Here is a 22,925-nt window from a genome sequence, read left to right on the forward strand (position 1 = left end):
CCTCCACTATGCAAAGGCCACGTTTCGCTGCCAAGGTGATGGTGTAACTGAGATTTAAGATCTGTGTGTGTGCAAAACCCTGCAGTGTTTGAAATGGAATAAAAACACAGTCATCCTCAATCTGTTTTTTGTATGATTCACAAGGGCACTTCTGGGCCTCAAAAAGAAAATGCATATCCAGTGCCAATAGATAAAGTTGCAAGCTTACCATTGCATTAACAGTATTTTCATTGCAGGATAGATATCAAAGCGTGGGGATGAGTGTGTGTGCATATCCCATCAGCTTTGTCAATGATGATGTTGTCCCAATGGATAAGGAAACAGACTGGGAGTTAAGTGACTTGCACAGGATCATTTGGAGTCAGCAGCAGAGCTGGAAGTAGGACCCTGGTGCCTTGGCTTTCAATCCTCTGCTAATCACAGAACAGGAGGTGAAATGAAAGCCTTCTCCAGTCTTCTGCTGCTAGTGCCCAAGGCTAGGAGGCATGTCTCCTTCCTCTTGGAGCTGCTGGAGCAGAGATGCGGATGGAGTGCTGTCAGTGCTGTCTGAGCCTGGGGAAACTCCTCATGCTGCTCATCTAGGATGCTGTGGGGATGTTGGCTGCTCCTGCTGATTCGGAGGAACTGCAGTAACACTCCCTGCTATGAACCCCAGTCTGCTTTTCTTTAGTTCTCTGATTCTATCTGCAAGAAGTATGCTTTGCTTCCTTTTCGTTGTTGTTGGCGGTGGTGGATTTTTTGTTTAACAGCAATTTTGGCTGTGTTGCCAAAGCTGTGAGTAGGGCTGGGCTGAGTGCGGAAGTATAATTAAAGTTTGCTTAGACAAAGGCGTCTGGTGACGAGAAGCAGTGTTGCTGAATCCACAAGGGGCACAATTAACTGATAAGAGTAAACTAATTGTTATTCATATTAAATTAGGGCACAGGTGATTTGGAAAATCTATAGACACTCCCATATGCTTTGCAATTTTGCATTGCAGATTATGGTTTTATAGGGCCCTTTTGGGATTTGGATTATAGAGCCAAAGAGTGGAGCTGTATCTAAACTGAACAGACTCTTTCCTGATAAAAACATAAATGTGCAGATCAGAGGATTTATCAGTGTGTTTGCATATTAATTTTTCTTTTCCAGACGTGCCCACAGCAGTGGTGTCTTTTTTTTACAGATCCAAGTGATTCTGTTTAGTGGCAGCTGCGTGAACCCAGACGAGGCGACGTGATTCCAGTGTTGTCACATAATAGTTGTGAGACAGAGGTTAATAGCAGGAGATGGGCGTATGGCAGGGACATGGCTGCCACAGAAGTGATATGAGACACTGAGATATTTGCTGCTTGTTCTTTTGTGCTGTGTTGCAGTGATCTGTGTGTGTTTGCGAGGAAGAAGCAGCAGGGCCCTGCTCATGCTGGCAGGATGGGGTGAGGCTGCAAATAGGTTTAGGTTGCCTCCACGCTGCATGGGAGTGGCAGGCTGCTTGAGCTTTTGGAGCAATTCTGTATCAGGCTCTGTTGTTTAAAACAGCCCCAAAACAAATATTTATAAACAGGACATGGGGAGTGGGGTGGGGAGGAGTCTAAATTGCTTGTGTGATCTGAGACATGTGAGACGTTGTGGTTATTTATGTGCTTCTTTGTCTTGCTGTTACAGTTCATTGTGTTGCAATCCCAGAGTGACACAAGCTGCTCCTGAAGGAAGCCCCCTCTCAGTAAGATCCAAAGCTGCCTGGCAAATCGGTGGTAGAAACTGTGGGGGCAGCAGAGCAGGAAGTGGGGCTGAGTGTGTGGCAACAGCACGGTTAGGGCTAAGAGAAATGCAGGCCATTTGCCTGGGCTTGCCTGTGGGTCTTTTGAGCCCTAAAAACAAGAGACTGACTTGTTGTGTCATCTGGAAATGTCCATTTGTGGTTGTCTCTCTTGACACACCAGGAGACCCAGTGAGAATTCCAGCAGTGCGTGCATTTTCCCACTTTCTCTCATCTCTTCTGCTCTCAAGCTGTGATACCCAGAGCAAAGGCAAGAGTTTCTGACCTGTATGCATCAGTGGGTTGAGGGTTTGGAAACAGAGTCTAATTACAGATCAAAGTGGAGAGAGCTGGATCACTGTTTACTTTTGTTTGCTAAGAGGGTACTTCCCAATGAATTAAAACCCCTCAGAGAACAGTTTGGATGTATGTGATTTAGCACGGTCTGGGATGTGCTAGTCTCTGAACAATCTCTGCCTTGGATTCTGGCCAAGATAACGATTGGAGAAAAGCTGTAGCTGGACAAGGAGTCCAAGGGTTATTGAATCACTCCTGCCGACTCCCAGCAACACGCTAAACCATTTCCTTTTAGACTTTTCTCTCAGTTAGGTTTACTTGCGATGAATCCTTAGCACATGAAGAGTTAGAGACAAATGGTAATAGGCTTCTTCCAGACTGTTAAGAAGCCAAGGGGAGCTCCATGCAGCACGTGGCTCTTCTTTCCTGGGCTCTGAACTGATGTAGGCTCTGTCTTTCTCTCAGCAGTGCAGGGGAGAGGGGTCTTGCATTAGGCTGAGGTTCCTATACTGGAGGAAATGCCGGTGGTAAAATACCAGGCTAGGCCTAACTTATTTGCCGATTTGAAGAGGAGAGCACCACCTACTGATACTGATATGGCTTTTCTCTCAGTCTCCCCTACTCAGGCTCTGACTTGCCCTGCCTGTGCTTTGCGTATATCTGTGAAGCATCCTGAGGCAACACTGAATCAACACTTCTCCAGACTTCTAGGATGTGTAAATGCTCTCCATGTATGTACAGAGTCTTGGAGGGGTGAAATCGCTCCTGACAGGTGGCGTAGCCAGGGGAGAGAGCATCTCCCTGCCTTGACACAACAGTGAAGACAGTCTGCGGGGTCTGCTAAGGCCCTTTTATGTTCCAGGAGTGGTTTTCTTCCATCAGCCCTTGTGGACATTCGTCGTATTGGGTGGGTCAGTGCTGCTGCCCATCTTCCAAATCCTGTCATTGGAGTTCAGTTCCTCACATCTGTCTGAGGGCACTGACCAGCTGGGAAGTGCTGGATGATTACTCTGTCTGTGCTGCTGCTCCCTCGAAGGCCAGGGGCAGAAGGCTTGCTGGATGATGAGAAAGCATCTCTGTTAGCTTGTGCAGATGAAGCCTGTGAGATACACTTTCTGAATGGAAAATAAGGAGACTTTAGATGGGTTGGAAAAACCTTTATTATTGTTTGCTATACCTCTACTAGAAGAAAAAGAAACCCTGGCTTCAGAGTAGATTTATCACAGAATTGTCCAGTATTTTCCTCCTGAAGCCCAACAGACTAAAAGGCTGGTTGTTGCTCTGTGTAGCTCAGCTAAAACATGCCAAATAGCAGCATGTGCTGAAAATGACCTCTGCAAACAGCAGAACATGTTGCTCCACACCTTAGAAAGCTGATGCTCTGCTTGGAAACCCACCAGTCTCTTTGGTTGGCCCTCAGAGTGTAACTGGGGTAGTGGGCCCTTGCCAGAGGATCTTTTTGCCCAGTGTGCCATGTCAAGCGAAGGAGCGGCGAGGAGGTGTTCCAGAGAGTGAATGGGATGGACCATGATATGTGAAGGAAGCAACATAAATAGACTGAGCTAGCGGAAACGGTAAGTTTGGTAATTTGTGGTTATGAGCTACCGCTTAGCCCTCCTGTGGGAAGAAGGGGAATTGTCGCAGGTTGGCAAAGGGGCCAAACCTTGAGATTTTTCTCCTTGACCTCTCCCATAGCCTAGGATCCCTCTCCTCTGCACCACAGAACAACCTAGGAGGGACTATCAAATGTAGTCCTCCCTTCCTAATGTCTTTGGACAGGTTTGACTCTGTGGAGCTCAGGCCTGTCACATCAAAATCAGGCCTTTCTTTTTCCTCATCTTGTTTCTGGGAATAATCGTTTCTGAAATCTGGTACGACAAGGCAATCGGGAGTCCAGCCTACGGGCTGAGGAAATTCCCAGAAAGCCTGAGGCTAGGTAGTTCTGTCCTCAGGCTACCTGAGGCCTGAAAACGAGACAGTGCTGCTAGAGCGAGTGAAGCTGTGATGGGGGTAGCAGGGGAGGCTGCTGGGCAGGTTAGATGGGCCCAGCCAAAGGGAACATGGACTGCATTGGCCCTTGGGTTGCCCCAGCTGCGGCCCTGCTCCTTCGCAGCAGCCTAGCGCTGGGCTTGTGCGTGCACAGTTGAAATGTACCCTGCTATTTGCACAGTGTTTGCCCTCGCGCTCTTCTCTCTGCCCTGCTCTGCCTCGGCTAATGAGGTTATTGTTTAGCCAGAGAGAGGCATCCGCTCCTGTTTGTGCCTGGCTGCACCGTGGTTCCAAGCAGAGATCCTCCTGACAGGGCCAGATGGCGAGCTGCAAGCACAGGGGAGAGGTGGGAAAGGAGCTGGGCTGCGGCTCTGCCCCCTCCCAGGAAAAAAGCCTGGTGGGAGTGCGTCCGCCCTGGCTCTGCTGCAGTGTGTGGCTTTGAGGTCTGGGAAGTGGAGCCAGGATGCAGTAAAGGAGCAGGGCCTCCGGATGGCTTGGGCAGGCAGAATGTGTCAGGCTGGGAGAGTCTAATTTAGGTTTTCTTGTGCCTCCAATCCTGTGGTAATAAACCTTACATAAACCTAGCCAGAAGTGCAGCATTAATATTTAAAAAATGACATTTAAGGTACTGAATGTATGCTGCATTCACCAGAAGAATATCTTTGTGTGTTTGCATGTGTGCACACACTTGGGGCTCTGTTTTGCTTTTATAGTGGATTGTTGTGTGTATGTATTTTACTTGGGATATTTTGTGCTATAATAAGAAGGGGGAGGGAGCGGGAAAATACTGCTCTGTTTATATACACTGCTGTCAACAGCGATGCTGCGTGTTTTAGATTCACATCCTCTGTGATGCATTCTGGATTCCAGGCAAACAACACCCTTCCCCCCGTTATCCCGAGATCCTTTGGGAGAATTGCTTGAGCATCTCCTTGCATACCTCTCTCTTCCTGGCAGGCTTGTCCTCTCCTGGGTTTGGCTCCCGTGAATGTGGCACATTCTGGACCCAGCATGCAAACAAGTCAATATGCTAAGGTTCAAAGGGACAACCTTGGGAAATGTCAGAGCAGCATCTCTGCACCATTGTTCTGCTGCTCTGATCGCAGAAAGGATCTCTAAGTGAATCAGGCTGTAAATTTGAAGGGGGGGTGGGGGGGGGGGAGGGAAGGACACAGCAATGCCTCCCTATACGTGTCTATGTCTGTCTTGAGCTTCCTGTACACTTTTCCTACAGCCTTTCATTTTTGTGAGTCTTCTGAGACACTGATGCAGACCTGAGACCGAAATGTTACCGTTCACCCATAATTCTTACAAATTGCAGGTGTAACACATCTCCTTTCCCTCCTCCCTGAGCTTTATGTGTTTAGGTTTTGTGATAGGAGCCTTTTTTAATCTCTTCTCCCTCTTTCCTCCCTCTCTCACCCAGCCCTGAGACAGTCCATGAGTTTGCCCTTTCTTGTCTCCTGCTATAGGCCTCAAGGGAGAGTTCCCCAGTATTCCTCTCCTGAAAGCTGTAATGACAGGTAGCCTGGGACTTGCTGGAAAAGCACTGAGTCTGAATCCATCCTTTTGATGTAAGTGGACATTATGCATTTTTAATAGACACAGAGCTCAGTGAAACCCTTATTACTAGCTGAATTGGCACAAAATTCCCAGGCAAGTAGTCTTTTTAGCTGATCTCTCCCTAGGTACCTTGCAGAAAGTGAGCCCAAGGACAAAAAAGGCTGTGTTCTCTTTGATTGCGAGAACTGGCCCATTTTGCAGAGGAAGTGGCTGAGCAGAAACTAGCCTGGCTGTGTGGTGCTCCATGCAGTCTTTTTAGCTCTGGTGAAGGATTCTGGATTGGCTGTCCTGGAGCTGTTCCTTATTCATGTGCAGAGTAGGTGCAGTGTGGGGAGAGAGGCTCTTGTGAAGTACCTTCATTCAAACATCGCTCTCTGTAGACAGTACCGCTGGCCTGGAGCCGTCTTCTCCCCAGTTTGTCCAGTGCAGGCCTTGCAAAAGTCTCAACAAAGCTTGCTTCTGCCTGTGGCAGTGGCTTGGGGCTGTGCATGGAGTCCTCCGGCTTGCCTCACTTCGGGGAAAAAGAGTATGGGCACCACTGTCCCTGGCCCTGCGATGCAGAGTTGGAAGGTATTTGTCTGCTTTGTCTTGATACTTGCTAATTTATGGGTAACATTTTGACTTCCAGACTACATAGTGGACATCTCTGTTCCCACATACCCCAGAAGAAACAGAAGTTTAAACTGGGGTCTGAATGCTATAGGTACAAAACCAAAAGCTCAGGGAACATGATGGGAATCAGTGGTGAAAATTGCTGGGATTGCTCCACAGTATGAAACTCGGCTCGGTACTGATGTGTTTTGCAGTAACTGGAAGGTTTCTACTCTTTGTTGTTCCTTTTTTTGGTAAAGCATGTGTAAATCTCTCTATACCTACAGGTTACCATGGCACTGTAACCTGACCAGACCTGGAGAAGAGGGGTAACAGGGTATCTGGGGAATAGCTATAGCTGTGGATCTATGCATGTTCCCCATGGAACATGCAGCCAGTAAAGGATGGTGGTATGTGGAGGGGGCTGATCTGGTTGGAAGCAGGTGAGGAGACAGCAGTGTCAGGATGGGAAAAAGCTAACTCGCCTCCAACCTCGGATCTGATTTTTTGCTTATGATGAACTGTCCAGCTGTGAAGCGTGGCACTCAGAAGCATATGTTTTGTGGTGTTCAGCCATCTCGGAGAAATCTGCTGCTAAGCATGAGTCAGCCCTCCCCAGGTTAACTATTAAAGGGCAGCACCAAGAGATAAGATCCTTACTTTTCTCCCCAGCCCCTTCAAGCTCTGCCTCCTCCATGCTGCTGCTACAAAAGAATGCAGTATCCCGAAGGTCCCACTGCATGGTTAGAGGTCACAGCAGAAGTGTCCTGCCTGCCCACTGGACCTGGCACAATTGCCCACAGATTAGGGGCAGCCCTGGTCATCTCCAGAGCCCTCTTCTCATGGGAAAAGCATGTTCCTGCTGTATTTTGCCCAAGGTCCTGGGACTCGGGGCAACAGAGCATGAATCCCTAACTAGCCCTTTTGTCTTGGAAAGTTAGATGTCAACACCACCTTCCAGCTTCCTGGCCCTCCTAAGAGGGGTGACGGGGAATGGGGCTCAGTGCTGGGGCCCTTAGTCAGCTGCCAGGATGGATGTAGGGGTGCCTTGCAGTTTGGGTAGTGGTGGCTGAGTGGTGCCGTGCAAAGGCATGGTGCTGGATAGAAGGGAAGTTGCATGAGATCTGACAGGTGTTATCACTGCTTGCAGAGCCCAGGTGGACTCAGCCAGGGAGCTATCTATCTGGGGCACGGAGGCAGGCACTATGAGGAATGGAGGGTGCCGCTGCTGAGGTGTGCGTGCAGATAGCGGAGCAGAGCTCAGCCTGCCTTCCTGAGGGGCGGGAGGTGGACCTTGCTTTCTCCCTAGCACATGGTCACCACCTTCACTTAGAGCAGTGCTGAGCCTCCCCCCCAGCAAGACCCTTCCCTCACACCCAGCCCTTCCTAGCCTCACACTTTCCTTTTGCATGCAGCACTGGGAGAGCATCTCTCCTAGCCTGTGGCTGCAAACTCCGTGGGTGATGCTGTGGAGTGAGGAGAGCAGGAACCAATTCCTTGAGGGGCCATCTCAAAGCCTTCCCTGGCTTTTCCTCCCGTCACAGGGAGAAGTGCCCCTGCCTAAGTGGAATAAATTGGTACAGACCATTAGCAGCGCAGGTCCTCCTCTAAGGGGGGGAGGGAAGGGGCTGTCAGCACTGCTCTGGATACAAAGCAGCCAGCCACGCTCTGGCTTCTTCCTCCCGCACCCCCTTGGCCTCCTCTTCCTCCTCCCTGTTTGCACGTTCCCTCCCTCCCTCCCTCTTTCACTCTCTTTCTTTCCCTTAACGCCACGCTGCAGAAAGGCAGACCTGGGGAACCGAAGGACCACAGAGGCAGTGGAGCAGGAAGGAGCTCTCCACTGCTATTTCTTTGAGAGTGAAACGAGGAGGCAGAGAGGCAATGAAGGAGTGTCTTGGTTGCTGCCTGGATTAAGAACAAATACATAAAAAAAAAAATCCTAACGTAACAAGGAAAAAGGGAGGAGAGAAAGAGGAGGAGGTTGCTGGGGGGAGCCCACTCCAGTGGGTGAACAGCCGCTTTGAATCGTGCCTCTGTTCCCAGGGATTAAAGCTTGAATGGGAGCAGCTTCCCAGCTGCGATGGAGAGAGAAGGCAGTTCAGGCTATGGGAATAAGGTAACTCTTGCTTCTTGCAGACATTGCATGGCTGAGCTGAGCAGGACAGAGCTCCTTTATGCACAGGGCTGGGTGTGTGTGTCTGTGTGTGTGTGTATGCGCGCGCGCGCGTGCGTGTGTGTGTGGCAGGCGGGGAGTGAGAGGAAGCAGAAAAGACTCAGACCGATTTTTCTACCCCTCCCACTGTATTTTAAGGGTGCAGACTGGGTCCTGGGGGCTGCAGGGCTGGAGATGACTTTGCCTCCCTTTCTCAGACTGGGTGCCTGAAGATGCCAAGCTGCCTTGCCAGGGGAAGGCTGGATGGGATATGGGGGAAATATGCCTGTGTCGCCTCCAGGAGCACTGTGCTCCAAGCTTTGCCCTCCCAGACCTGCACCTGCTCTGGGGCTCCCCTCATGAGCTTGTGTGCGGTTCTTGGGGAAGGCGTGTGGGGACTACAGTGGCCCAGCACCCTTCTAGTCTGCTGGTGCATCCGTGCAGAATGACAGGAGGGAGGTGGGAGATGATCGAGAGTTGCTTGGCTCTTCCCTTGGTCATCCTCTGCCTTTTTCTCTTGACAGAGAGGGATGGGATTTAGGAGGAGGGAGAACCGAAATGCTTTTCATTCGTGCCAGCAGTGTTGAGAGCCAACTTTGAGGCTACTTAAGGGGAGAAGCTTTCTGAGTGCTATCTTTTGGAGGAAGAGGAGATGGCTGAGGGATGCTTTGCCATCCGAGGAGTCATCCCTCTGTCACATTATGTTGTGGGAGTGGGTGGGGATGAAAAATAATGATTATGGGGGAGAAAGTCCATGGTAATCAATAAATCTGTCTCTAAACAATGCTTTTCTTCTGCCTGCTGAGCATCTCTCTGACTCACTTCCTGGGTCTCTGACCCTGAAAGTCCTAATTCCTCTCAGCCAGACCAGAAAGCACAACTTTAAATAGTACTGGGAGGTGGCTCAGCTCAGCTGTTGTTGGGGAAGGCACTGAGGTGGATCTGGTGTTTACAGCCATGGAGCCCATATCCACCTAATTCCTAAAAGTCCACATCTTGGCTGGGGGTCCCTCACTGTCTTTAGCAGGATCTTGCTGCTGCAATATCCATTTGTTGCATGCTGTCCCTCAGATACCCCCTCCTCCTCTTGCCCCAGCGATTCCTTAACGGGTCTTCAGTTTGATGTGGGGTTAGAAAACATTGCTTTGGTTACTTAGACAATGATGTGTCGCAAAAGTCCCTGCTTATGTGCACACAGTGCAGAAAGTCATGAGCCCCGATGTGCTGTCAATTGACATAAGAGCTTGTATACCCATCTAAGGAGCTTATGGTCCAATGTTTGTTGTGGGCTCGAAGAGACTATGGAGTCTGTTGCATAGATCTGTACGTACTTGTCTAAATCATAAGTGTCCCTGAATCTCTACAGTGAGTGTCGCCAACTTGCGTAAATGTGTCAGCCTATGTGCATTTGTCTGTGCATGTACCTACGGAAGAGGGCTGTGTAAATGCACAGTGGAGCTTTACGTGGTTCTGAGCCAGCAGCCTTTTGTTTCATGACTAATCCTTGCTCATAAGAGGAAATTCTCCTAAGTCAGTGAGATGCATCTTGCTTGCCTTGTTCATGCAATTAAGTGCTTCTCTGTGCGCAGATCTCTGGTATGAATGAACTGACTAAGAGCTGGCCGAAAGATTACAGTGGTTCTGATTGCTTGGGTAACCTGATAGGATAGGGATAGAAGAGGTGTGGGAAAATGGAGGCACTGGGGGAAAGGGATGAAGTAAGTTCTTTCTGTATGTAGCACCCAACTGTGTTTTCTGTGTCAGCTTCAAAGCACTGAGGAAGATGGAAGATGTTCCAGTGAAGGGACTGAGCTGTGATACTATTAGAGTGGGAAGGTGGCTGACCAATAATTGTATCTTCCTGGTTGAATATGTATGGAGGTGTAAAAGAGAGAGGGGAAAAAAAAATAAATGAGTGACGATGGCTCTGAGTACTTTGCTGTCTCATGCAGTTGAGTTATAAAATCCCCTCCTGAAAGCAGGCCTTCGTAATGATACGCTCAGCTCTTCCAGCGAGGCACTGTGAACTTGGAGTCATTAAGCAATGCAGCAACACCTTTAATGAAAGCTGGCTCCTTCAGAGCCAGACTGACCTGAGGAAGGTGCGGAAGAGGGGACTCAACTCTCGTGTCCTTCTGATTCTCTAGGCCAGTAAAGCGAGCAAAAAGCATCCCTCCTCATGCAGGTGTTCACAAAGAGGAGAGGGGGAGAACTTTCACACTTGTTAGTTGGCCTCCTGCAGTTTTCTGACCACAGAGATGGCTCATAGCGAAGTGCGAGTGCTGTCCTGCAAAGGGAGAATAGTGCCCAACCCTTCAAAGGGACTGTCACCTTGTATGCGTCACAGGCCTGACATGGTGCCGCTGGGGTCAGCGATTCTGTTGTGCTTTGGCTTTGACCTCATCGGGGCAGTATCTCACAGAGCTCCAGCCAGGTGCAGAGATGTCTGGATTTTCTCTCTTTCCTCCTTTGACTTGCAGTTTCATTCCAGATCTTTTTGGTTGTTTGCTCTGCAATTACGCACTCTCTGAGGCAAGAAGAGCAGCGAGTGCCTGTAGCACGCAGGGCCTTGTCAGTTTAGCATTGACAAACACTGCTTATTTCTGGCAAACAGTTGCTGTAACTGGGAGATATGGCCTAGGCTGACCAAGAAATCTTCCAGTAACAAAGTAGGAGCACGTACTCCCCTTGTGCGAAGTTGGCTGCTCAACGTCAAAATAATGCTTTCTGAAAGGAAAGCAGTGCATCTGCCCTTTTAATCTCTTCCAGCACCCTCATGTTGCAACAACAGAAGCCTTGGGAAATAAAAAGAACTGTCTTTTAAGGGACATTAGGGCAAATGTTATGATTTTTTTTAATGTTTCTTGGAGACTTACCTTTTGCAATGCCTTTGCTCTTTCTCGCCGTTGTTCCCCTGCTGCCAGCTCCAAAATGTTGGGCAAAAGCAGTTTTCTTTTCCTCAGACAGACTCCAGTTGCCAGGTTTGAATACGTAGAAGGAGAGGTTAAGGTCCTGGCCTTTCTCACATCACTGTGCATTTTTGTCTTGCAGTTTTGAGGACTGCCGGAATCTGCCTGGGCTGCTTTTCATATGGACATAACAGCAAGATCTCTAACTTCTGGGGGTGCAGCCAGCCTTTGGCAACATCTTTCTCTCTGGGCGATGCCCTCTGTGGCTTTCTCCCTTGCCACTTTGTCTGCAGCTCTCCCTTGCGAAGTGCCATGCAGTAGCCTTGAAAAGCTAGGTGGGCTGTAGCTGTAAGTCTGGTCTGGGGGTATGGGTGGAGATGCTTTTGTTGTGGTTTCAACCCACCAGGGCCTAGGGCAAAGCATCTTCTGGAAGCAGTATCATTGGAAAGGCCCTCTGTAGTGTTTTTCATGGGTCCCTATTCTCTGTAACATGCTGTCTTTTATGCATTGCTTGTGGAGATCCCGAATCATTTAGCTACCTGTGATTTACTTCTCCAGTGGCAAGGGAAGTGATCTTTGCCAAGTGCAAGGTCTGAACAGTGAAGATAGATTCTCCCTTATTCTCCTGCCAGCCCCAGCTGTTTATGTTTGTGTTGGCAAATTGACATCTGGGCTGGATTCACCTTCAGAAGCTAATAAGGACTTTGCTGAGTAGAGATCACAGGGTGTGGCCCATAATTAATCTTCACATCCTGATCTAGACACGTGGACCACCCCCAAGCACTCTAAGTATTACAACGTATTAGTCACTATTGAATATATCCGCCTACCTTTGCTAATGGGAACTCCATGCCTCCAGGGAGCTGAGCCCCCGAGAGACTGAGAACAACTGAGCCAGGGAGCAGAATCCAGTCTCTTGCAATGCTAATGGCTTTGTCCCACAGCCTTAGCCGTTTTAGTTCTTTTCCTGTTTTTTATTCTTCCTCCTCTCCATCTGTGGAAACATCAGTTGTACCAAGTGGCACTTGCCAAGACATGTTGTTTACAGGCTCATAACATGCCTTCTGCACAGCATACGTACCCTGAGCTGTTCTTATGGGCACCTGTAATGTGCCTGGTGCACCCTCACACATGTGGCTTTGCACACGTATGTTCTCCATCCTGCCCAGTATATAGACATGTATGTTCTTCCCCTCGTACAGCTGTGTGCAGATGCACACCCACTGACTGTAGCAAGCGTGTGACCTGCAGTTGCTTAGGAGAAATGTCCATACTGTGCGCTTCTGTCTGAGAAATGCCCTGTCCTGCTTGGGAACCTTTAAGCAATTTGCCAACTGCAGTAGTACCTTAGAAGGCTCTCTGGGTATCCTATCTAGATGTCCATGGGGAACATGGAGTGATATTCTTGGCAGTGACAGCAGCGTAAAGAGGAAATGCTGCAGATGCCCCTCCTGCCAGGATCTGGGCCATTTTCCTAAAGATAGGACAAGAACTGAACTTCTGTATGAGGCTTTCTGCACTGCTTATGCTGTTCTCTAAAAGCAGGTGATATATCTGCTCTCAAAAGGTGTGTTAATGCCTTGGTCGCTACTGATCCAGCTCCAGCCTGTGCACTGCCCTTAAGTGCTGTTTACTATTGGTTCCTGAGACACGGTTTGCTATGTAAGTGTACTGAAGATGCAGATATCTGCTCAGGTAGACCCTGCTGCACAGTAAAGAGAAATGGGCATTTTCATGGTGCGACTCATCTCATCTGAAGGCAACACATCTAAAATAGGCCAAATGAGTTCTCCCCATTGACTGGAAAGGGAATCTAGCTAACTTTGCTGTGGGGATCTATATCTGCAGCATAGCAGTGAACAGGGGTGGATGACTCCCACCCTAGGCCCCTGCAACTGGGTACTGCGAGGCCAGGGCAGCCCTCATCTGACCTTTTGTGAGTGGGAAATTGCATGGAGCTAGATGGCCACAACTGCATCTTGACACAAAGATCTCCTTCCAGCCAGCTGTGAGGTTTCACTCCTCCAGCGTCGTGAGTGCTGCACATTACATTGTGTGGGTGGCAGAACCCCAATTTCTTCATTGCTGCAGCTCGCTGTGGTCACAAGAGCCAGCACTCACGGAAAACAAGACCCACTTCACTTAGCCGTTGTGACAGGAGATGGGGCCATAGGATTTGTCTCAGCTGCCCTGTTGGATGTTGGTTCTTAAATGCCCTAGCAGTCTCTTCCTCAGATTCGGCACCTGAAAGACAAAGGAGGGCTAATCCAGAAGAAATACCTTGACTCTGCCTGTTTCCCTTCACCTTTCATTCATCTGGAAAGAGACCAAAAGCAAAAGGCTGGATGCTGAGATTCTGCTCTGGATTTCATGAATGGATGAATGCAGAATGGCAAGTGGGGATTTTGAGGGGATTTGGAAGCCTGCTCCAGGATTTGTCTGGCATGCAAAGCATTTATAATACTTCCAGCATTATGATAACATAATGCCAGCATGATTCAGGGCCCACTCCAGCACTCAGTGAATAAAAAGCATAACTCCAATCACCATCAGTAGGAGAAGGGTCCCACTTTTGATTAGTTGTAGCTTTGAATAGCCTATACTCTGTTTTGTCTTGGTGGCACAAAGCACGGGCCAAGATGCTTTTGTTTGCTGCTGTGAAAGGGTCTGGCCGCATATGTGTGTGGGAGAGGGTGCTGAGCAAGCTGCAGTAGTAATGCTGCCTCAGAGCAGTGCACCGTGGACTGTTGCAGAGAAACACAAAGTGACAGTGGAGTGGATGCCTGGGTTACCTCCCCATGGGCTAATCTCTAAATGCCACCTTGGCCCTGAAGCATTTTGGCTTAGCTCCTTAGATTTTTTGCTTTGTTCTTCCATCTATTTAGCAGCCTCTGAAGTTAAAGAACTGTGTGCAAACACGTTTCTCTTAATGCAGGAGACCCTGTGAGGGCTGGGGCAATACTTAGCAGAGGCTGCATGGGCAAGTCCATGGGCGAGTCCAGCTTCTCAGGGTATGAGAGATCAAAAGCCTGCTAGCCATGGAGAATGACATTGCCCTGGCCACAGGGGGCCAGACCAGATGATCTTCTAGGATTATTCCATCAGAATTCCATGGACTCTGGCATGGAGAGTAAATCTGGAGCTGTGCTGAGACACCGGTGGCCCCGTTCCCCTGCAGGGCTTCTGACCAGTGGATCCAAGTGGACTCTTTTCCAGCTTCAGCCTGTGTCTTCCCCATGCAGCAGCAGGAACTTAGTGCCACCCTTGTATTGACACAACTGTCCTGTCGTAGGAATCGGCACTATGGAAGCCACTGCCCCGAGGCCTTCAGCCCATCCTTGTGCAGGGGAAGGACATCAGACTCCTGTACCTTTTCTGGGCTCATCTTGCTCCGATCCTCCTGTTCTTTGCAGTGCTTGTGCTGTAGTGCTGCTGTGACCTGAGAGGCATTGCAAGAGTTTGGGCCTTTTTTGCTTTCTGCACTGATGTGCTCTGCTGGTTTTTAGAGCAGCTGTGGATGCTCACAGTGCAAGAAGAGACACACTGAATTTGCATGTTTCCTCCTGCCTTCTCTTTGTACCTGCCCCAGCCAGCCTTGCCCTTCGTCAGCAGAGGACTGGCGCTTCCTGAAGGGTTTTCTGTACGTGTAGATCAGGGGTGATACTCAGAGAAATCATTCATAGCATTTCAATGGGCACAAGAGCCATCATCCAACCCAGGGCATCTATTACACTGTCCTTAGCAGTCCTGCATTGCCATGTTCAGATTCAGACTTGTTGGGAAGAAAACATAACTGCTGCTTTGTGTGAGCCTGTGCATGCCTATGGTAGCTGGATGCCTCACTACAATGTGAATAACCCTGTAGGTGCCTGTAGCAAAGTGCTACGTGAGTCACTGTCCTCCCGCAGGCACCACATCATTTCCTTCCTGTGCCCTCCTTGCTCTGTAGTCCCTCCATCGCCATGGGGAACTGTAACTGCAAGCCCATGGGAAAGGTTGGAGTTTGCGGAGTGTACAGGAGGTGAGCGATGCCGTGCCATAGCTATTAACGAGGTACATTAACCAGATGATGAGGGGGCGGCCTAACAGGGTTATTAACTCCTGTCCCTCACCTTAACAAAGCTGTAAAGCCCACTGGGGGATCAAAGCAGGAGAGCAGCACTGTGCTGTTCCCTGTTGAGTCCACGCTGAGAACAGAGCAGGTTTGCAGGAGCAATATTGTTAGAGACTGAATGTGGCACCTGGAACCTATTTTGGCTTGCGAATAACTTGATATTTCTTCTGAATAATAGATGCACATGACGGTTGCTTAGAGGCAGATATATGAGTGGGTTGGGTCTCTGAAGGAGGTGGTGAGACATACAGAGGAAACTGCAGTCCTATATTGGGACTTGCTGGATACTGAAGCCTGGCAGAACTGTGCAGGGAGGGCGCTCGGACAGTAAACCTGAGTGACTCAGGGAGGGTGCCTGGTTGTTTTCTTCATGTCTCATATGTTCAGTGCGTACCACTGCCCAGCTCGGCTTCCAGGGCAGAGGAGAATAAATAATTGTGATGATACTGTTCATCTGCCTTTGTGAGGGGCTTGGTGCGAATGGGAGGAGAATGCTGCTGGGATTAAATCCTAGCACAGTTTATGGTGGGAGTCAGCAACCTGGGATGTGTGCCTGCCAGGGCAAGCGGGCAGGTGTGGGACAGCACAAGGACCCTGAGAGGGGTAGCTTCTTCGGGAGGCAATGGCTTTGCTCAGATTAGCAAGATGCTGGGAGACACTGTCTCATACAGCTCTGCTGAGAGGCAGCCTCTTCTTTGAGACAGCTTTCGCTGACTTTCTAGTGGCACATTTTGCTTCTAATTTGGGAGAGAGAAGTGTAAGCTGGCACAGGCCTGCCACCCTTGAAAGGTTGCCAGCCCCTGGTTTATGGCACTCTCTCTGTCCGTATGCTCCCCACAGCCTCGGTAAGATACAAGAATTTTCTACCCTCCCCATCCTCAGCTCTTGCAGTAGATGTGGGGATAAAACACCCCAGGAGAGGCTGACTTTGGCTGTGTGATGTGGTTGTATGGACGTTCAAAGCTTTATTCAGATGGGTTGTGATCCACTTGAATGGATGGCAGCTGGTTATGGAGATTAGAGCTACAGAAGTCACTAGTAATGAATAATTCTCCCAGTGTCTTGCCTATAACAGTGGCATAGTCACAATGTGTGACTCTAACATATTCATTTTCAGTGAGTGTGCCGCTCCTGGAAGGCCCTGCTGCTAGGGCTTGGAAGTATTTGTTTCTGTTCATCAGTTAGATGAGCAGCATTTCTGGCATGATTTTTACCAGGGAAAATTTGCAAGTGCTAAAATTTGAAGCACTGGAAAGACTGGGTGGAATCTGAGCAGTATGGGTTGGTGTAGACAGCCAGGACAACTGTGCCTACGTGGGAAATGGTTGGAGTACGAGTGCAATGTCTGTACAGTGATGGGCTGTTTGGGTAGTGGGAAAGATGCTGATAGATTTGTATGTGCTAGCTTGGTTTGAGCATTGAGATTCAGTCATGGCAGGGGATGGTCTAAGAACTTGGGAAGTGATTTGATGAAAGTTCAATTTGTTCTTGGGTGGCTGAGTTTGAAATCATGTCTCCCTTACCAGAGAGTTACTTTATGTTATTAGTTACCTTCTCTCTAAAATTCTCCAAGCACAAGCAGCCAGTGTTCAGACAAGAGGACTGAGAAAGGAGCCTGGCAGGCATATCTGTGAGTAAAATGACTCCAGGATGAATCCCTTAGCAGCAAGGTGGAGCTCTCTGGATCCTGGAGGTATAGGTACTATCTCTGTCTGGAGCCTGGCAGACTAGCCTCAGGAAGGAGGAAAAACAGCAGTACAAGGTGCCTTTCTATAAATAAATCCCAAAGGACAGTAGGATGAGGAGCTGCCAGTTAAAGCCCCTTGTGGAGGAGTAACTGTCCATGGCATTGGGAGAATACTGTAATCGTGTGAATGGGTGCTGGGGTTGGGGACATGTTGCATGCCATAAACCCATCACTGCTGAAAACTCGTGGGGTTTTGCACTAGCGGGGCATGTGTGTGTGGAAGGGATGCTGCTTTGACTTCCGGAGCAGGAGACCCAAGCTGTCTCCCTGCTACTGCCCTCTCCCCTGACTTTGGGAAATTTGACAGCTGTAAAGCTCCTGGTGGCAAAGGGTTTGTTACAATCCTCTGAAGCTCTCACCCCGCCTCCCTTCCTTTCTTCCTCCAATTCATTTTTTTAATAATGCTGCCAACATTATTTCTCATCTCTGTCTGGTGCGCTCCATGCTCTGCCTGGCAGTCCTTTTTGTCTCACCCAGGCATCTTGTGCCTTAATGCTTTAATGGGAAGAGACTCTGGCTGCTGAAGTTAATAAGTTATCCGACAGCCTGAGTCATTCTAGTTACAGAGGGAATTGTGAACTGTGCAGCAATCCAGGGCTGAGACCCTGGTCTGTGCAGGGAGAAAGGTTTTGGAGTAGGCTAGTGTTCAGGTTCAGGTTGGGATCAGCATAGGCACACCCCTGTTGCCAATACTATGCAGCGCTTTCCACCTGTAAATCTTAGGATGCTTCCCAAAGCAGTGTTGGATTGACTAGGTGTGAGAAAATGGAGGGTCAGAGAGCCAAGGGGCAGCTGCTCAAAAGGGAGCCTGCAGAAGAGGTAGAGAGAAATAAGGTCTTCACTCTGTACTGAGGAAAGCAACACATTTAGAGTGACTGAAAGAGGAAATTCTTCTCCTTACACAAAGTGCCGGGGACTTGGAAGAACAATTTTGCCAAGATGCCCTCACAGACATGCAGGCATTTCTGATTTTCATAGCCGTCTCTATTCTGCATTCACCAGGAAGCCCCAGTCCCTCAAGCTGGAAAAATAATTTAGGCCTATGTGCAACACTGAATCCAGGCAGCACTGATTTCTTGCTCTCTTTCTCCATCACCTTTACTGCTTTGGCTCATTATCAGTTGAGTCAAACAGTTTAGTAAGTTTGTCTTGTTTTTAAAGATTAGTCATCTATAGGAATGACATTTTCAAGCCTGACAGTTCCAATCAAATGACAAGGGCTGCTAATTCTTGCGCTTAAAGATCTCTGTTTAATTTTAAAAAGTAAAATCAACATGATTAATTAAGTGATGTACCTTGAGGTACAGCATAGAAAAATGCAGATGTAGTCCTAGTCACCTGAGGAAGTTACCAGGCTGCCGTTGCTTGGCTTGGACAGGCCTGAAGGGAGAGTGGTGAGTCTGTGCTCTTTCTCTGTTGTTACTCTGCTAACACCGTTTTCTCCTTGGGCGAGGAATGGCCTATTGCCTCTCTGTCTCTGCCGTGCAAGGATGGTGACAGTCGTAATAATAACGATGTAATTTGCCTGGTTGATTTGAGATGCACCGTAATTACTGCATGATTACAATATTCTTAGAGCAGCCATTACAAAACCCTCCAGTTTCTCAGGGCTCCCCAAGGGCTTGTCTTATTCCTCACCTTGCAAGTCAAACCCTGCAAGGGAGTCTGTCTGTTCGTCAGTCCTGTCTGCATCTGTCAGATTACATGGGCATGCTTTGAGCCACTTGAAAGTTAGAGCTCCCTGCTGCTGAGATACTTATGGGACGATGGGGAATATCTCCCCCTGTCCTGAGCAGTTTGCTGGCCCTTTTGCAAGTTATGGGGATGCTGCTGGCAATGGCTGGGGCTGGTGAGTGGGATCGGAGATCTGGGCAGCCGGGAGAGGGGCTATCTGGTGTCTGTCCTTCTCTGTGGGCTGCTTGTTCACTGCTTTTTTGACTTGGGCTGTGAAACTGCTGGCTTAATTCTTTCTCCAGCTTTCGTTTGGCTTCTCTGTTTCTCACTGATGTGGAGAAAATCTGGACTGGATTTGGCCTTCGGGTGATTCCAAAATTAGGAGAAATGACCTTCTCCAGGCATGCACACCAGGCCGTCAGATTGGTGTGTTGCACTTTGCCAGCCCCTCGGGCATCAGTGTTTGTGTCGTTTCTGTATTTAGCCTATAAGCTACTTGAGCCTTGTGACTGCTGTCCAAAAGCAGGCAGCTATTTTCAGCTCACCTTTGGAGCAAGCCGAGGTGCAGGTGAGCCAAAATAACTAAGCCGTGAGGGAAGCCAGAGTCAGAACCAGGTTTAGATTGGAAGCTGGACGAGCCGTTAGGTTCAGCACTTGCCTTTCCCACCCAGAGTCAAACTAAGAGCCAAATCTCTCCACCTTGGACCATGTTGGAATAGCTGGATTGGCAGCATGGGGTTTTATACTGGTGGAGGAAAAATTCTTTTCTTCCAGCTGCCCCCAAATGTCAGAAGAGCCATGTCATTCTGACATGTCAAAGCATGCAGGTTCCCTGGCAGGCAGAAGCCTCGGTGTTCATCACGAAGAAAAGAGATGAGGGAAGAAGGAAGAGTGCATCACAGGAAGCCTGTGCGCTTCCTTTCAGCAGGCACAGTAGGGTTAGGAGACTCTGCAGAATCTCGGCAGTGACCAAAAATCGAACAGGGAGGTAATTTTAAAATGATCTTCCTGTTTCCAAGCAGAGGTTGTGTAGGTTTGTGGCTGTACTAATGGACTGCGGAGCTGCAAGTAGCCATTGATTGTGTTTCAAACTGCTAAATTTGAGTTGTGCGTTTGCTTTATCATCCCCCTCTTCTCTTTCCACACTGCAGCATGAAAGAATCGATGCTAACCCCTCAGTCCCACTAGTGACTTCTGCAGAGGTCACAGGCTGGCAGGTTCTCTGTGCCCTATTCAATCCCCCAGCACTGCGCAGGGCTTAGGATTTGAGCCACATCTCTTTAAAGAACCCATCTAACAGGGACAGGAGGAGGGGATTTTCTCTGTAGGTTGGCTATGATTTTGGACTGACTGCTTACCAGGGAGCTGGGAAGGCTCTGAGCACCATGCTGCATCTTTGCCGGATCTATCCCTGAAGGCCACAGGAGAGAAAACCTGCAGGAAATGGTCCCGCAATTCAGCGAATGTTCCTGTCTCTCTAAACACTGCTGCTAGGAGATATCTATATATATTTCTGCAGTGCTGAGGTGCGCTTTGATGCAGGAAGGGTGGTTGTTCAGGCTGCAGCTAGTAAGGACTCTTGCATGGGCTGGTTGAGTAGGGTGCAGCAGTTAACCTGGAAACTCTGGCCCTTGGTTGCAGGCTTATCTGCAGTGAATGAGAAAGAACTAGTTTGCAGTAAGGCAGGAATTTATATTCAAGCTCTTCAGCTTGAATTACCCGCATGGCTGCTCTTAGTGCATCTAAAATACAAAGCATCTTATTCCAGGCTTCTGTGGCTGCCTCGTGTGCTGCACGTGCTGGAAGTGGCATTGTGGGGAGGGAGTGGGGAGGAGTCGCCCGGTGTTAACTTAGAGCGTGCTAAGAGCGCTCTGCCTCCCCGAAGCAATGCCAGTGCCGCTCTGCCTCCCAAGGCAATGGATGCTCCTCTTGGCTGCCTGTCTGGAGCACCTGTCGGTATGGCCACACGCACGCTATTAAACAGCTCTCACAACAGTTCCTGCAAAGCAGCCTTTAGTTCGGTGGTGTCTTCGGGGACTTGTGCTTACAACAGCTGGTGTTTTCAAAAATAAGGAAGAATTTGGATGCCTTCATATTTTTTTTTCAGCTTTCAAAAAAACACCTTTAAGATTCCTGCATTTTGCTATTGAAAAAAAGAAAAGTAATCTTTTTGAAAACTAAGCCCCTTTTTAAGGTGTTTCAGGGTGCACAGTGGTGGCTTGTCCACTTGTTGCTGTGGGAGAAGGCCAGGTTGCTCACTAGCTCTGCAAGGCTTTATTTTTTCCCCTTTTTTATGCATTAGAATCATGTTATTAATAACTCTTTTAAAATAGTGCAGGATTTTTTTTTTTTCTGAGAGTGGGAAAGAGCTCAATAATTAAGTGCTGAAGGCCATGAAGCCAGGCCTTGAGTGCCGGGTCAGTGAGCAGCCCTCCAGCGGATGCTGTAAGGTGCGTGCCACGTGCTGTGGGCTCTGACCGGCGGCTGGCAACAGGCCCTGCTGTCTTCCCTCCTGCATCGTCTCTCCACAGAGTCAAATAGCGATGGTGTGTGGGAGGTGAGCAGTGTCATCTCCAGGTCTGGAACTGGGAACATATTGCAGAGCCAGCTGGGAGTTAATATTAGGGTTTGCGGCTTGCTAGGCCCAACTCCTCATATTTGATGATCTGATTGTGAACCATCCCAGCTGCCGGTTTGGTGGGAGGCAGCTCCCAGGATGTTCCGCCAGCCCGAAGCCGCCGAGGTGCTGGGCGCTTGCAGCATGAAGAGAGTGGTGCCGTCTAGTTGACATTCTGGTGGGAGAGGCAGCGTGATCATCATTCCTCCTTTTCTTGGGGAGAAAGTCTATTAGGTGGATAAGTTTCCAAGATAAGCATTTGGTTCTGGTATTAATGTGTGAAATGCACCCTTTGAGCTTGCTCCTAAGCTTTCATCTTGGAATTCCCTTTTTTGTGCAGTGGTGTTCTTCCTACTTTGTCTTTCTTTTCCCCAGCAGAGATTGGGGAGAGTTGGTGGTGGGAGATGGTACCACAAAGGGCAACAACTGCAAGTTGTAGCTTGGGAGTTTCAGACTGGATAACAGGAAAAATTTCTTCACCAAGAGGGTGGTGCAGCAGTGTCACAGGTCAGCAGAGAGGCTGTGCAATCTCAGCACAGAATGGTTGAGGTTGGAAGGGACCTTCAGAGATCATCTAGTCCAACCACCTTGCTCTAACAGGGTCACCTAGACCAGGGTGGTGGTGAGGTAATCCTTACCAGAGTATTGGCAAGTCTGTGGTCTTTATTCCGACATCCATGTCAGTTCTTTCATCGCACAAATACATTACGCATCTTTGACTTGTTAGGCTTCCCTGGGTGTAGGGGGGAAAGCAAGTCCACAGGGAGCCTGGCATTAGCTTGACCTGTTCTCTTCAAGATAGTTGGATCTTGCATATCCTGAAGCAGTGGTCTCAGCTGGCCTGCTGGTCAGGAAGGGGAGGCTTGGTCATTCTGGCCTGCCACCCCTGTTACACGTGACTTCATGTGGAAGTGCCTGTCTTCAAACCTTTTGGACAAAGCAGATGCAAAGCCTATTATGGAGCCGTGGAATTTAGTCCAATCCTGTTGAAATTGGGTCATCCTTTGTTAGTGTCACTTTTTAAAATCTACTGAAGTCAGTGGTGCACAAAATATTCGGTGTAATGCAGACCACAGAGATTGGTACAGAGGCTCTGGAAACATGACTGTTTCTGACAATTTTGTCATGGTCTTAGCTGAGTGCAAGTGAAATGTTAAGGTATCATTGTGTCACCAATTTGGGAAGGTTTTATGGAGAAACTGATAAAAGAGCTGATTGTTGGAGTTCTTTTTTCATCATTCATTCAGCATTCATCCACAAGCAACCTTAGAAAAAGCCAAACAACAACTTTTGATGGGTGTTGTCAGCATTTCCCCTAAGATGACAACTCCCAGTTGTCTTTCTATTTTGGAAGTAGGCTGTAAGTCAAACAGCTTTTCATCTCGATAGGAAGAAGGATGCTTTTTAAAAACCATGTGTGAAGTGCATCCATTTATCAACAAGTATTGGGTGCTGTAGAAGCTTTCTCATCCAAGAGTTGAGTCAACCCACAGCTTTTCTGGCTTGAAAGTCTTGAACAGGCATTGCCAATCCT

General features: G+C 48.8%; 1 protein-coding gene across 2 annotated transcripts in view; it reads left to right on the plus strand.

Moving 5' to 3' along the window:
- Positions 1 to 8,043: 8,043 nt before the first annotated feature.
- The window catches only part of B3GAT1 (beta-1,3-glucuronyltransferase 1), a 41,278-nt gene continuing 26,396 nt past the window's right edge, over positions 8,044 to 22,925 (plus strand). For both annotated transcript variants that reach the window (XM_067310095.1, XM_067310096.1), the window contains exon 1: positions 8,044 to 8,294. The gene's annotated coding sequence lies outside the window, so the exon portion shown is untranslated. The remainder of the gene's footprint in view (positions 8,295 to 22,925) is intronic.

Source organism: Apteryx mantelli, chromosome 23 (assembly GCF_036417845.1).
Source record: "Apteryx mantelli isolate bAptMan1 chromosome 23, bAptMan1.hap1, whole genome shotgun sequence".
Classification (NCBI taxonomy): domain Eukaryota; kingdom Metazoa; phylum Chordata; class Aves; order Apterygiformes; family Apterygidae; genus Apteryx; species Apteryx mantelli.